General features: G+C 34.9%; 1 protein-coding gene across 10 annotated transcripts in view; it reads right to left on the bottom strand.

Annotated features, from left to right (window-relative positions):
* The window catches only part of SYT1 (synaptotagmin 1), a 619,940-nt gene that overhangs the window by 408,162 nt on the left and 194,883 nt on the right, over positions 1-16,895 (bottom strand). For 6 of the 10 annotated variants that reach the window (XM_051846475.3, XM_051846477.3, XM_017341996.3 and 3 more), the window contains one exon: positions 1,268-1,319. The exons of 2 other annotated variants lie outside the window; for them this stretch is intronic. The gene's annotated coding sequence lies outside the window, so the exon portion shown is untranslated. Of the gene's footprint in view, positions 1-1,247; positions 1,320-16,895 lie in introns of all 10 variants that reach the window. 2 more of the 10 variants (XM_051846476.3, XM_089307484.1) reach the window with 1 other exon arrangement.

The raw sequence follows: 16,895 nt of genomic DNA, 5'->3' as shown, positions 1-16,895 counted from the left end.
AAAGTCTTTGGAACCTTCAAAACTTTGCATCAGTAAGTTGTACATATCGGCCGGCGCCATGGCTCACTAGGCTAATCCTCCACCTGCGGCGCCGGCACACCAGGTTCTAGTCCCGGTCGGGGTGCCGGATTCTGTCCCGGTTGCCCCTCTTCCAGGCCAGCTCTCTGCTGTGGCCCGGGAGTGCAGTGGAGGATGGCCCAAGTGCTTGGGCCCTGCACCCGCATGGGAGACCAGGAGAAGCTCCTGGCTCCTGGCTTCGGATCAGCGCGATGCGCCAGCTGCAGCATGCAGGCCGCGGTGGCCATTGGAGGGTGAACCAACGGCAAAAGGAAGACCTTTCTCTCTGTCTCTCTCTCTCTCTCTCACTGTCCACTCTGCCTGTCAAAAATTAAAGAAAAAAAAAAAGTTGTACATATCATAAAAAATATTGTTTATCAAGTTTTTCTTTTCATATCAAGTTTGCATGTTTTCCATTGAAATTTATTTCATTTTGAAATATACTAATATATAGGTCTTTCATTTGTGAAATTACTACCGTTCAATATTTGATATTTTAGAGGACTACATTTTCAAACTCATTTAAAGGCAACTATAAATCAAAAGTGATACAGCATGGGTCATCAATATTGTTTTACTTTTCCATTTTCTTTTTTTTTGATTTTTACATATTCAAATTTATAAAGGATGACATGAAGATATATTTAATTTTGCTTATAAAACTATATTTAGGAAAATAAATGACCACTGTTCAAAATATCTATGTAAGTAAATATGTTTCATGATAAAGTCATAAAAGTATTAGAAAGAAATCCACTCATGAGAATAAACTATAGATTTTAAGTATGCCAACTTAATGACTATAAACAAACTGATGATATCCATACTGCTTAGAAGTTTTTGCAAAATGAATAGATATTTTATCACATATATAGGGAGTGAGAACTTTACATTTTTCTTACTATTTTTCCCTTTAGAATTTAAAAATGATATGATGCTTATCTAATGATGCAAGAGAGTCAACATAAACATTTACAGTCTCACAAATGTATCACAAAGATTACCTTGCCCTCTGATATAAGAGGATTATAGGAGAAATTATTTCAGCCTACTGCAGCAAACTGAAATTGAGTTTTAGAAAACTCTGCTTGCTTACCATGCTAATTTCTTTTCTTAGAAAACAGAAAGGCAAATATTTTAATAAAAGACATTTGTAAGATCTAATTTTACAGAAGATCTATTATAATTACCATGTTATTAAAGTACTCACTGTTCTGTTAAGAATTCTGGGGTTCTTTTGTTTTCTTTCAGGATGTTTATTTCTAAAAGGGAAAAAATATGTACCATGGTTAGTTGACTCCACTTCAGAATAATTTCTGATTGAGATTAATAGAACATTTATTAAAGACTTCTACCTAAAAGTATTATAATATATACAATCAAATAAAAATTATATATGTATATTTAATTTAGAGCATGTTAATAAATAGACTATATTTTAAAATTGGTTTGAAGAACTAGAAATCAAAATTCTGTGGGTATTTTATGTACTGATTTTGTGAAAAGGAAATTATGCTTCCTATACTATAGTGTTTCAGTTTGAAAATTGGAATATTACTCCAGGTGGCCATTATCAGAGAAAATTATATTATTAAATTCATTAAAAAAAGAATCATACAATTCTTGGTCAGTTAACTGAGTACTACTATACTGAATATTGGTATGATTTTTATATATCAACCTTTTATTTTTGGACAGGCAGAGTTAGACAGTGAGAGAGAGAGAGAGAGACAGAGAGAAAGGTCTTCCTTTTTCCTTTGGTTCACCCCCCAGTAGCCACTATGGCTGGTGCCACCGTGCTGATCCGAAGCCAGGATCCAAGGGCTTCCTCCTGGTCTCCCGTGTGGGTGCAGGGCCCAAGGACTTGGGCCATCCTCCACTGCACTGCTGGGCCACAGCAGAGAGCTGGACTGGAAGAGGAGCAATCAGGACAGAATCCGGGACCCTGACTGGGACTAGAACCCAGTGTGCCAGCGGTGCAGGCAGAGGATTAATCTATTGAGTTATGGTGCCGGCCATATTTCAATCTTATACAACTTTCAAATCTTATAGTTTTCACTGGAGTAGGAAAATGCCAATATACTATATGCATTTGCTTTTTTCTCAGAGCCTGATCACAATTTAGGTACAACCTAATACTTTCCTAGTTCACAGGCTGTAACTACAAATATAGACATATATACATATATTTGGTAAGCCCACCAAGGGTGGGGAGAAAAATAACTACATATCACTGCATAAGAAAGTACAGCTTTCAGATTAGAATCTATAAAAATTAAATCCCTCCTATGAGTCACTATCAAGAACTGTTTTATAGAGATGTCAAGAATTTCTGATTCGGTTTGACATGCCTAAATAAAAATTTTAACAGAGCTAGAGAGAAGTATCTCTGAATGTAAATTTTCATCATTTTTAGTTTTTAAAAAATTCAGGTAGAATGAAAACCAAAAAAGAATAAAATACTTTAAAATAGCTTCATCATAGGCACACCACTCTGTATTTAAGAGTTTTTGCAGCAGCTATTTTAAACAGAAACACAAAAATATTACAACGCCAACACTCGAGCGTCCGGTTCACACAGGTACTCAGTGGAAAAGATCTGAAGTGACAGCTCTGTGTCCAAAGCTGCATTCACTGCATCTGTTCAGCGGTTAAGCCTCCAAGGTCTGCTTACTTGAAATTTAACCATTTTCTAGTAAAATCCATTAGGAAGAACAACGTTAAAACGCACTTAGATTTGCCTGTCTGTCTCTTAAAAAATGACTTTTATGCCACGATCAATTTTATGTAAAATTTCTATGGGTTGCTTTAGTATCCTGGCACTGTTTCTTATTACAACAAAAAATGACAAGACTCTGTGGGCAAACATGTTAAAGTAAATGGGCTTACACACAGCTCTTTATAAGACATATGAACAAAAAATACCTGTCAGAGAACATAAGAGCTTTCTATTAAAAAATAAGAGAATCCTTGACACCATATATATTGTACATTATTACTTACCAAGGGGCTGGCTACCCAAAGGGATGCAATGAAGGGATTAAACGGTTTTGGTGACTTATACCATCTGCAGGGGTTTGATTTCATTTTGCTTTTACATGCATATCTATCACAAGGATGAATGGGCAAGCTTGTTCCACTGCAGGGGACAAACAACTATTTTTGTTCTTAATCGATGCTTCAAATATGGATTTGAAGTTTTTCTTGCAATTTCTGTCTTTTGCATGTATAATTACCTTTTCTTTACTTCAGAAGAAAAAAGTGAATATAGCACAAGATTATTTTTCTCCTTTCTTCATCTATCTTTTCATGAACATAAATGGTATAAAAAGTCTGACTCATAACTTACTGGTATGAATGCTTGGTACTTCTATTTTTTGTTCAATACATAAAAATGAATCTGTTTAGGTAGTTTTATATATTTTCATCAAATATTATCTATATGCAGTCAATCTAAAATGGCTGTTTAGTGCTCTTTTTATCCAGTTTTAGTAGCTGACTTGACATGAGTGCAAAAGAAAATTATCTGAGACTTGGGGGATATTATTGCCTCAACAGTGACAAGAACACAAACCACTCATAATTTGTAGCCCTAGTCATAATTCTATTTAAAGAAATATGCAAAATACTGCATGTTTTAGATATTATAAAAACTACAAATATTTTACTTCTTTGAGAATGACAAAAAGCTAATATTTGCAACCAAACTTAGCTTTTCAATATGTCAAGTGTTTCATTGTGATGAAAACATTTATGTTGGTTGCGGCTGCACCACAACACTAAGCTGAATATTTATTCAGAGTTGATTTTAAAGCACACACTGTGAATCAGTTCCTATAATGTGCCCACTTATTAACACTACCCCGTTAGCTCCATGTAGACTGAGATGGCAGCAGAATCCTGGTACCAAACTCTTAATTTCAAAAATCTGTAAAATACTGATAAGCTCAGTTTTTTTCCCCACTCTGGACCTCCTTGTGCTGCAATGCCAAAACTTGTGGTCAGAACACAGTTCTGGGGTTGATGTGCTATTTGCTCAGTGCAGATATCACTAATCCTAAGGGATTTTGTTAGATATCTTTTGGCTTAAATTCTTATTCTTGGAACAGCCACCAGCAAGCAGAGATTACTCTTAAAAGGGACATTATCCCAGGTCATTACTGATGGGATGTAAGCTTTTAAACACAAAAATAAAGCATTGCTCGACAACTAAATGTATTTCATGTCTCTGGATTAGATGTTGTACCAACGCAAAGAAAAAAAATTAGCTCTTAAGAACATAATTGGGACAGTGGAGCAAATTTGCATATGGACTGTGAATATCATATGAGTGGCAAATTGTTCATATGCTTGACAATTGTTCTATATAATGTTATAGAATGTCCCATTCTTAATGTTATAGAATGTCCAGTATTTAGGATAAATCACACCATGTCTCCAATTTATTCTCACATGGCCGAGAAAAACATGTTTTTATATGTTTCTATGTGTGTATGTTTGTATGTGTACACATGTAACCTGTAACACATGTATACATGTAACCTGTGTATGTACCGTGTTTATATATACTATTTGTATATATAGAGATATACAACCATCTTTTTCCAAAAAATGACAAGAAAAGTAAAGTATTTGTCATGTCTATAATGCCTAAAGCATGCGATATATGTGTACATACACACACACACACTAACGAATACTAATGAGCCATAAAAACGAATGAAATCCCGTATTTCCTAACAAAATGAATGCAATGGGAAACTATTATACTTAGTGAAAACTTACACCAGCCCCAAAAAGACAACATTCTCTGATCCATGGTAACTAATAGAGTACAAAAAATATTATGGGTATTAGCAAAACTGACATTTTGAAAACTAATTATTGTTCACAGCCCTTGTCTCTACTGCTGAGGAATCGTGTTTTTTTCTTCTTACTATTTGCAGAATTCTTTAAGTAGATCAATGTAAAAATTAAAAGATTGAATAAGAAAGGAAAGATATGGGAAGGTGGAAGTTTTGGGGGGAGAGAGTGTAGGGTGGGATGTAAGACTATGCTCCTAAATCTGTACATACAGAATACAAGAAATTTGTTCACCTTATATAAATTATAAAATAAAATTATTAAAAAATCTGTAAACACAATTATGATTAGGGATACAGGTTATTAGCAGCTCAATTTCTGGTGAATGCTTAAGCAATAAACATATACACACATACATGTATATATAGACGGGGGGAAGAGACAGATGGTCTAATATATGACAAATACAAACAAATGGTGAATCTTGGGAAATAGTGAAAGTTATATGGGTATTTGTACTATTCTTACAACTTTTCATGAGAGTTTGAAATCATAGACAAATAAATATTATAAAAAAGTAACTATAAACTCATTTTTATCATATGCCACATGGTACTATGGCTATTTTTATTTGTTCATTAAGCACAAGATTATTTTATTCTGTTCTTGAAAGATAATGATGTTTATCTGAATAATTACTGGAGAGCATTAGCCAATGGAAGGAAAGTAATCCATAAAGCAAGAGAGTAAACAAAAGAATATTTTATGAATAAATACAATTGCCACAGCTACCTGTGGTGTTGCTGCTCAGAGCAGTAGGAAATGCAATGATGCAAAATATGAACTTCTTTTGAATTGAAGGCAGGTCAAAGAATATTTAGGGTAAAGGAATTTTCATAATTTTTCCCCTTATGCATCTAACCATCAGTGTCACTTAGGAGGCATAAGTTTACAACTTGTCCTCAGTATGACAGATGCAAATGCTTACCAACAAAGATTAAAAAGAGGAAGGGGACCACGGATGAAGGAGCCAATTATTTTCCTGTTGTGCCACTTTATTTTACAAGTCAACAAATACTAAAACATTTGTTGCCAGTCAGATTTACAATAATCATATTTGGGGTTCAACCATGTTTAACATTTTCATTATACTCAAAATAATTATTTTAGAATGGGGGGCTGATAATAAGGCAGAATGGCATTAAGTCAGGAGAGCTAGGGTGTACCTTGAAAAGGAGGATGGAAATTAATTAAATGAGGAGCTTGGAGAAGTTAATTGGGACCTACTGAAGATAAGGACACTATCAGAGCATGAAGAAATAAAACTATATAAAAAAGGTACAGCAGACAGTAGCAAGTGAGCACACCTAAGAGAAGTGCTCTACAGAAAGGTGAGTGGCAGGCGCAGAATTGTGCTTATGGAGGTCTCTGTTGCCCTCCTACTCCTAGTATACTGCCTGTCACATAAAAAAAATGTTTGTTGAATAAATAATATTGTATACTGACAAAGGGAAAATTTAGTATCATATAGTGCTAGTTCTGACTGTGCCTCTATCCAGTGTTTGACCTTAGGCAATCACTTCATCTCTCTTGACCTCAATTTCATCAACTGTGAAATGAGAGTGGGAAATGGTGATTCTCCAAGGTGCCTTCCAGCTCTAAATATTTCTGTGTACAGTTCTGTTTATTAAAATAGGGAACTGTGAACATTTCAGTAGAAGAACATAGCCTGATACAATTTCTATATGAAGAGAAATGTGGACGAAAAGGAAAGGTGAATAAAGGAGAAACATATTGATTCAAGTAATGGAAAGAAATCCCATTGAAAGAGACTTTAATACAAACGAGAGAATGCAAAAAGTGATTTATGGATTTTACATACATAAAGTGAAATTTATGTGCACTACTGATTCAGGCATGCAGATGTAGAAATATTTATGTTCTTTTTGTGATAATCAGAGAGACTACAAATTCCTACTTCCACACTTAGAGGTCCCAAAGGGAAAGACAATCGTAGTGTTCAAAAGACATCATAAAAATGGATGGAGTTGGTAAGGGACTAGAACTGATCCTGCCAATGTTAGAGAAGAAAAATCTAAATAAACTCTGGATTTATGTGTAAGTCCCTGAAGCACTATCAGATCCACTGCCCTTTTGGTGCAACTGCGGATACCTCCATGAAGTCTCCTGGATTAAGCTTGCCAGGCTTATAATTTTATTTTATAATTATATTATAATTATATTTTATTATTAGAAATTATATAATTTATTATATATTTATTATGATATATAATTTTACATAATTATATAATTATAATTTATTATTATATAATTTATAATTTTATAATTCACACTTCAGTGCTTACTTATACAGGCTTGCTCTGCTCCCCATCCTAGCTTCACTGAACCCATTTGATTTATGCTGGTTATGTCTTGACAACTAGAGGGAGCTATATGCTGGACTTTTTTGCGTCTCTACAATGTGAGTATTGAGTAGATGATCAGTAAACATTGACAAATCACATGATGATACTCAGAATATATTTTGAGCTTAGCAAATTGCTAGAAATAGTGATTGACAAATTCCAGAAATTACTTCACTACTCTCAAGCCCGGTTGATGATTCTTTTTTGCCTTTCTTTTCATTGTTATGTTTTCCTAGGTATTTTTGAGAAGATAGGCCAGGGGAGTCAAGTGCACACGTACTTTTTATGAGAAATGTCTATTTCAATAGCCTTAAAAGCATCCGAGGCAATGGAGTGAAATCTGGTTGCCACTTAAGTCTGATCCACTGCAGAACAGGGCAGGAGTTATTTTTCTCAGCTTTATCAGAACAGAACAGAGTGTCTCACAGGATTCTATGGTAAAACTAACGCCACCTTGGCAAAATCCCTATAAGAAAGCTGGAGGGGCCGAGGTGGCACAGTTAGTGTCTCTGTGGGCAGGAAGGGATGGGTAAGTGAAGGAGGATACAAAAGAAGCGGAAGGTACGGGGAAAGAGAACTCCAAAGAATTGGCTTGTTTTCAGAGGCTTTTATTTCTACATGGAGAATTACAGACTATGGAGAATATTCAGATAAAATAGGGACATTAATGCTGGCTTAATAGAATGGATAAACCAACCAAATATCTTTGCAAAGGGCTCCAAGGTAGCTGTATTAACTGCACATTTCCTGACAAGACAGAGGATTTTGGTGTAATGACAAGAAATGAGAATGAGTTGACCCAGATTTTCCAACTTCTCAGGAGGTTGGGTGCAGACAGTGCAGTAATAATTTTATATGCACAATTAGGTTGAAGGAGAGAATTTTTTTATTTAAACCTTGGTTTACTACAAATTCAAACCCAGTAATGTTATGCTTAACATACAGAGGTGATATTGGGTGCAAGGAATGAGATCTTTATAGTTCTGTGCTGGCTGGCTGATCCTTAGTGTTTTGCTGGAGTATGAGTTTAGCTCAGTACCTTACTCTCTGAGGACATTAGTAATGGGCAATAAAAGACGAGTCAGAACAAAACTATAGCCTAAAGAAAGTAGTTTTTCATCATTATTTTTTATTTTAGAGGCAGAGAGAGAGAGTGAGGGTGAAAGCGAGCAAGAACACAAGTTCTTCTCCATTGACTCATATATAAAAATCCTGCAATGGTCAGTGCTGGGCCAGGCTGAAGCCACAAGCTGGGAACTCAATCCAGGTCTCTCACATGGCTGGCATGAACCCAATACTTGAGCCAAACTTGCTGCTTCCAAACATGCGCATTTGCAGTAAGCTGAAATCAGGAGACAGAGTCAGGACTCAAATCCAGGCACACTAATAGAGGATGCAGGGATCTTTATCCACTTCTAAGTGCTAGACCAAACACCTTCCCAGAGAAAGTAGATTTTTTTTTTGACAGGCAGAGTGGACAGAGAGAGAGAGAGACAGAGAGAGGTCTTCCTTTTTCCGTTGGTTCACCCCCCAGTAGCCACCATGGCTGGTGTGCTGCAGCCAATGCACCGCACTGATCTGAAGCCAGGAGCCAGGTGCTTCTCCTGGTCTCCAATGTGGGTGCAGGGCCCAAGGACCTGGGCCATCCTCCACTGCACTCCTGGGCCACAGCAGAGAGCTGGACTGGAAGAGGGGCAACCGGGACAGAATCCAGCGCCCTGACTGGGACTAGAACCCGGGGTGCGGGTGCCGCAGGCAGAGGATTAGCCTAGTGAGCCACGGCGCTGACCAAGAAAGTAGATTTTAATCACCTCTGTAGCCCATCCATTAAGGAACAATTACAGAAATAAAATAGAAAATAAGCAATTTGCTATGTTACTCTTGTCTTTAAGATACCATCTTCATCTCTTTAAAGTATCAACTGATGGGGCTGGTACTGTGGTGTAGCGTGTAAAGCCACCATCAGCCGTCCCAGCATCCCATATGGGCACCGGTTCGAGCCCTGGCTGCTCTGCTTCCAATCCAGCTCTCTGTTGTGGCCTGGGAAAGCAGTAGAAGATGGCCCAAGTCTTTGGGCCCCTGCACCTGTGTGGTAGACCAGGAAAAAGCTTCTGGTTCCTGGCTTTGGATCACTGCAGCTCTGGCCATTGTGGCTAATTGGGAAGTGAACCAGGGGACGGAAGATCCTTCTCTCTCTCTGCCTCTCTTTCTCTCTGTGCGTAGCTCTTTCAATTAAATAATTTATTAAAAAATCAAGTGACAAATCATAAATTAAAAGGGGGGACTATAAACACTAATACAGGGTGGTGCACAGATATCTTGTACCAATACAAACATGTGAAAAAGACCCTTTTCATAGATTCATTGCAGGAGGTTCTGTGTTTATTTTTGAAGAAGCAGCATAGTTTCAAAAATTATGACTGCTATTTAATAAGCTACATTGAGCAGATTGGGTATGTTTATCACATTCAGTTTCACAAGGAAATAGTGATGTAAGTGTTAAACATCTATTTACATATTAGCAAATTCAGATCACAACTTCCTAGGAGTTAGTAAGTGGTGGAGCCAGGATCTAAATGCAGTTCTCTCTGGATATGAATCCTGTTTTCCCCTGAAACAAGGTTTCCAAAGTGCTGAAATGGATTTTAAGAATGTAGAAAAACATATTTTCTCCACCTTTCCCTACAGTTTATTATATGTGTCACCTTGAAGTAATTCATGTAAGTTTTATTCAATTTAATTGTTTCATCTCAATGTTTCAATTCTTACGTAAAGGAAAAGACTAGATTAACTGGTTTATTGAGGTATAAGGAATTTCTGAGAATAACTAAATACAGCTAATGTAAAAGAGAAAAAAGCATTTTTTTTTTAAAAAAAGGCTTTACCAAGAGAGTTCAACACGAAAACATTTAAAAACTGATCAGTCCTCCTTGGGATTTTGCTTGAATATCATGATTTCCACATTTAAAGGTTCCAAAATCAACCAATAGGTTTATCAACAAAGCATGAATTCATACTCTAAGATCAGCCTCAGTATACATTCATAATAATAAGAAAACATTTATCATACTACTATTAACTCTAGAACATCTATTTCTATATAGTTTAATAGAATTTTATTAGGAAATAAAACTGAATGACCATAGCGGTCTAGAGGTTTTCTCTTAATTAGGTCCACAAAATATGGGTGAACACTTAAGACTAAGTACAAGAGAGATGGGTAAAAAATATTTTAACTTGAAGACACAAAAATCTGTTAGCCCAAAGAGTCATACTCTCAGTTTTTACACTGCTGGGATTCAGAAGTGATACTCCTGACGGAAGACCTTAGAAAAACATTCATAGAAGCAAATTCTCACACCCTCTTCACAAGCCTTTCAGTCCTCATTCTCTCCCAAAGAAAGCCACAGAAATGAGAATTCCTCTTCCCCAAGGCAAGCCATAGAAACCAGGACCCTATTTTCCCAAAGTCAGCCTTAAAACTTAAAACTATTACTCCGACTTTCTTCTGCTTTTCTATGTGTGAATTGGCTGTAAGTTCCCTGATCCATTTTGTGGGACCTTTGGTCAACAGAACAGCATTCAAAATAGGGAGGAACAAATGCAGCACAGATAGGTCAGGAACCTGAACAGAGAAATCATATGGAGTCTCCCACAACTACTATCAATTACTATCAGGTCATCTTCTTTTTGATCAATTGTATTTGTGACTACTGTCCATTTTTCATGGAGCCTAGGCATAAAAGCAGATACTTCACTCTTTTGAGTCATTGGGTCTTCAATCTGAAGTATCTCTTGTCATGAAAAACTATGATAAATTAAATTTACTATCATTTTTCTACTGTTAATTTGTTTATTACTAACTTACTTACACAGATGTGAATATTGAACCCTCAGAGTAAAATTTTAACTTCCTTATAAAATAGATATCCCTTATTTAATTCCAAAAGCACAAGAAGTAAAATTTTAAAAATTTACTTTAGATCAGGCTGATTTTAAAAGCTTACTTATTAGGTTTAGATGTGTGGGAGCCAAAAATGGTAAGACATTCGAAGATTGGAAAGGCTATTCATTCTGAAACTGAGTAGATATGAAGTCAAGTTTCTGAACACTAAATTTTAGCTCACCAGTCAATAGATACAAACATACTGATAAGGAGAAAAAAGTAAGGTCATAAGATGCTAAGACACTCACTATGTATAAGCCAACCACCAAAATCTTACAATTTTTTCCTTAAAATGAGTATAAATGGAAGTCTTTGAAATTTTAAATCAATGATTTATTCTGAAAAGAATTCAATGACACTTTTTAAAAATCTTAAATCTGTTTGAGAGAAATGGAGAGCAACCATCAAGTGAAAATGAGGAATGTAGTTAAATCTCACTGAGTTTTTCCACTAGCAAGAGCAATTGGGTACTCTAGCACTAGAGGTTTGGGGGGGGGGGTAGTTTGATATAATTTCACTTAAAAATTTGACACTATTTTACTTGGTTTGAAAGAGATTCTCATTTCACCCATGAAATAGCATAATGAATAGAATAACAGCAGTTCAAGCGAGGCAATAACATGGATGAGCTGTTTTCTCAGCTTCCACTCTTTGATCCTGTAGGTGTCTAATGTGAATGGTAACTAATTTTCACTGACAAAAGTCTACTTCTTTGGAGGAGGCAAATTTCCTGGGAGGTAGAATTCTAGACATGGATCACAAGGGTCTGAATTTTTGGGTCTCTGATATAATACTCGACTGGAGAGACCAACCTTCAATTTCAAATTAAATTACATGCTACATCAAAGAGATTTTTGCTATGTATTCCAGTGTAGTGTTTCCCGAAAATCTTCTGGCAATGCGACCTCCTCTTCAGTTTTATTTTCTAAAAAGAAACTGATTTTATTATAATCAATTCCAAAACTTTGAAATAAGAGATAATCAAAAAATAATCATATAATAAATCACTATAACAGGCTGTAATGGTGTCTATGTAATACCATCTACCACATGTGGATTTTTAATTTTACTAACAATTGTAACATGCACTATAATGTCAACATAATGAAATCATTTAAGTGCTAATTGTGTTAAGTAGAATAAACTTGGTTGGGAGAGGTTGATGGGAAGCTTATACCCATCCCCTAGCTAAATGCAAATCTCAATCTTATTTTCAGTACTACGGAATATTCCCACATGAAACCAACATCCCATTTCATTAAGTAGGCACATTTCCACAAATTCTTCTAAGGTACTATTGTAGGTGCTGCCTGGTATTAAAAAATAGATCTGTGTATATAAAAACCATCTCTATCATAAATCACTTGCTGCATTATATTGACACTTACTTTTGTTTCAGTTTAACTCCGTGGCAAGAGAACAGCCCCAAAACATTCTATCTAATTCATCTTCTACTCACAGTCCATAACACATACATGCATGGCATATATCAGGTTCTAAACAAATGTTTGTTAAACTAAACCCTAGGAAGACCCACTCATTCCCTTCTCTCTACACAGCATCTTCTCATTAAGAACTTATTTTGCTAATTTGGTGGTACAATTGAATCACAGAGCTACAATTACATATAGACAAACTTAATACTGACCACAATCCTGGTTTTTATGTGCATGTGATAAAAGTTACTTGATTCATACAAGATAATGAGTTATTAAGTAGGACATGGAAATAACAAAGCCTCCCATTACATTTGTTTATTCAGATTTATAACTTTTAGATATCTGTAGAGGCTTACATAAATCTTCTATAATTAAACATACATTGTGACCAGTAATAGAAAAAGGAGTACAGGGGTCACTTAGCTATATAAGAGCAAATACTCTAGATATTTCCCATGAGTAGTAATTGCGGAAGTAAATTATATTTTATTCTATACTACAACACTATTTCTCTTTCACATGCTGGTATTTGCTACTCCCCAAACCTTACTCTCTTGCCCATGAACTATGTACTTGTTCACTTTTTTAAAGCTTTATGAAAAGGAGCCAAGATTAATTCTGTGACATGTTTAACATGAAAATTGATTGCATCGCAGGGTAACTGTGAAGTATCATCAACTTGAGAGTAAGAACTGACTGATGATTTAGACATATTCAAGACTCAAATATAAAATTATCCTATATTTTCTGACAAGCTATAACATATTATTCAGTCCTGAGAGGTTTTTTCTGTGATGCACATTGTGCAATCTGTTTTTGTGGAAATAAATCTTGAATATTTAGGTCAGTGTTTGCTCTGCATTAAACATACTTATTGTATTCTTTCTGGAATATACATAAATGAACCATCACCAAATAGTGGCCTGTGGAAAGTGAGTGTGCCTTGGAGATAAGAACTGATGCTTAATAAAACTCTGCTGAAACACAATATAAGCCTGAGAAGAACTCAAACTACTTTATCTAACATTCGTCATTTTTTAAAATAAAGTAGGTATACTTTCAAGACAAAGTAGAGCTGACAAAAATCTTTCTACTCTTCAACTTGATTTAAAAATAAGACTGTTAAGAACTGCTATCCTTTTGTTATGTGATGGCCTTACCAAGGTAATTGCTGGAATTCATTCATCATATATGTTCATTCAAAATATTTTACTGACTGAATACTTTAAGCAAGACACTTTCCCAAGAACTGATCAAAACACAAAGGAGTGAACTCTCCAGGTATTTCTTCTCTCAAGAAATTTTAATCTGAAAGTTGGAGGAGGGGCAGGAAGTGTTATACCCTTTCATGACTCTACCCAAATTTGGCTATGATGTATCGTCTTGCATATAGACTAAGATAAAATGAGACAGCAGAAATCCTAATGGTAGCTGGTTCTCTAAGGATAATTTTTCTGTCCAGCAGATTTGTTAGAGAAATTTGTTTCAGTTAAAGTCACCAGTCACAGAGAAGCAAATAACTGGAGGTAGAAAAATACTGCACGCATTAAGATTCTAGACCGGATATTGTGGCAGAAGAATAAGGTGAATGTGAAAAGGAGAGAGAAGTGTGACTGGAAAAGTAGGTTGGACCATATTATAGATAACCTTAGAACAAGGTCATATAAAGCAACAAAGAACAAACGCAGTTTATCAAGAAACAGTGATATACTCAGAGGATTGATATAGCAAAAAAAAAAAAAAAAAAAAAAGGAGTATTTCCTTGACAACATTTTATTTAACTGTGTAGTACATTATGTGAACAAAATAAACTATTGTTAAGGCAAACTTTAAAAGATTATTAAATGAATCACATATTTTCTTCTTTCATAAATATGTATGTAACAGTGCAATTTAGCACTTGGAAGGTAAACACATGGTTGGACTATAACAAATCACAAAATTCTCTTTAATATATTCATTATGATCCTGACAATCTATACACAAAGGGGAAAAATACAAGTGTAGGCAGTGAAGCAAGTCTGACATAAAAAGTAAACACAGAGGCATTTCAGTCTGTTAGAATTTATAGTTTTCATCTGGGTAGCAACATATATTTGGTTAAGGTTGCTGTTCTTTCTGAAAATGAGTAGAAGAAAATAACTTGAAAACACAGTTAGTTAAAATTATCTTTACATGCTCTATGTTGCTGTAAGAGATCTTACTGGAACATTCTTGCAGTTCTTGCTAATCAGCTTACAATTACCTTGTAGCCTCCTATGTTCATACTTAGCACAACTATATGAAGAAAACTGAATTCAAGGTTCATTGACAATCACATTACATATGTGGACTATATTTTCATTTTTGCTGATTTCACAGGTGATGATAAATTAATCGCTGAGTTGCTATATATTTTTGAATCTGCAATTGGAAGAGGGCAGTGTATATTGCAGCTTACGCTTATATACTCAATTCAATTTACTCTTTCTACTGCTCTAGCACTATAACTTCCAGAAAAACTTTAATCACTTAATTTTCAAGACTGATTTGTACAATCTAGCACACTAGCACAGTATATAGGCTTGAAAAGAAAAACAATTTTCAATGTCGATGGTTGTATATGCAGTAATTTTCTGAGACTCCTTCAATGCAATCTGCAAATGCATTAACAAAAGCTATAAAACAAAAACAATCTGCACTACAATAACACACAAGTACAAAGAGTGAAAAGTCGAGAGCATAATTGATACTGCATTAGTAGAAATTACTCAGGAATGAGAAATTATCCTACCACCATGCAGGACTTCAAATGCCAAATTTATCTTGTGCAGCTTCCTGCATAAGAAACTAATGTTCCAACTACTAAAATAGAAAAATGAAACATTTGTGTGACTATTGTTAACAAAAAGGACTCATCTGAAATATTGCTCTTATAAAACCTACTACTGTTATTATTTCATCCTGAATGGCAAGGACCTCCACATAGATTTTCTGCTTCTCATTTCAAGTACTCTATTGCTCTTGAGACAAGGTCAGCAGTAAAGAGCAGTTTTTACTTAAGGAAAAACATAAAATCTTCACCCAATTACATAATTTTATGTGTATGAATATATATATAAATAAATAAAACACTGCTTATTGAGTAGACTATTACTGTGTTCAGAAGAACAGGCACATTTTAGACGACAGAGAGAGAGAGAGAGAGAGAGAGAGAGACTATGTTAGTAACTATTTACCTTTTATACCTATGCCTAAATGGCTAGCACTGAGTTAAAATTCTACTTATTTTAGGGAGACATGTATTGAGTGTTGAGTATCTCCTAGTGCCAGGTCAGGTTCACATTACAGACGTAGATTTCACTCTCACGAGTTGACAGCCACTGTAATGAACATGTATGCTCTGTTTTCTCGATGAAAAAGCACTTTGAATAGAAATCAACTACATTCATATTAATATATATATTACTAAAGTAGCAATACATTTATATTGTTTTGTATATTGTGTTTTTGGCTTTTGAACCTACACAGCCTACATAGCATTAGGCTGGCCAGGATTATGCTTCATATTATAGCATTTATACCTAAAATTACAAAAGAAAAATATTATAACTATTGTATCTACAAGTAAACTTAGCAGATTATACCTAAAATTATATTTTTGTATTTGTGTTAAAGAAATATCTGATAATGTATATTGGGTTAGTAGAACACAAACAATAACTCAAGACAAAGGAAATTTGAAGTGTCTTCCAACCAATTTTTCTGAAGATCTCAAAATTTCATCATGGAGACATCTTTGATATAATAAAATTAACCATGCATTTCTATAATATTGCTTGAACAATCAAGTAATAACCTCATCTTATGGATCTGGTTATATTCAATGTTTCTTCCCCTTCAATTGTTCTGATTAAATATGAAGATCTTTATCCATACTATACTCATTCAAAGAAATGGACACATTAAAATACATACAACTTGGGACATAGAAGAAGAAACATCCATCCACAAGCAGTGTCTCTAACCATTCATGTTTGGCCAATAGTTAGTATGAATTTCATGGTACACTGGTCTCCATTCAATGGAAGCAACTTCAAGATAACTTGTGTAATATTATACTTCTAATTTAATCTATATTAATAGTATATATTAATAAAACTTACACTTTAAGTACCTTACTTCTGTTCTTTTAAGTTAAAATATCTACAGAATATTATTCTGTAGTTTGACTTCTGAGAAAAA

The sequence above is a fragment of the Oryctolagus cuniculus genome, chromosome 11 (genome assembly GCF_051225735.1).
Source record: "Oryctolagus cuniculus isolate XC-2025 breed Fujian yellow rabbit chromosome 11, ASM5122573v1, whole genome shotgun sequence".
In the NCBI taxonomy this organism is placed as follows: Eukaryota; Metazoa; Chordata; class Mammalia; order Lagomorpha; family Leporidae; genus Oryctolagus; species Oryctolagus cuniculus.
This window is presented reverse-complemented; position numbering and strand designations above follow the sequence as displayed.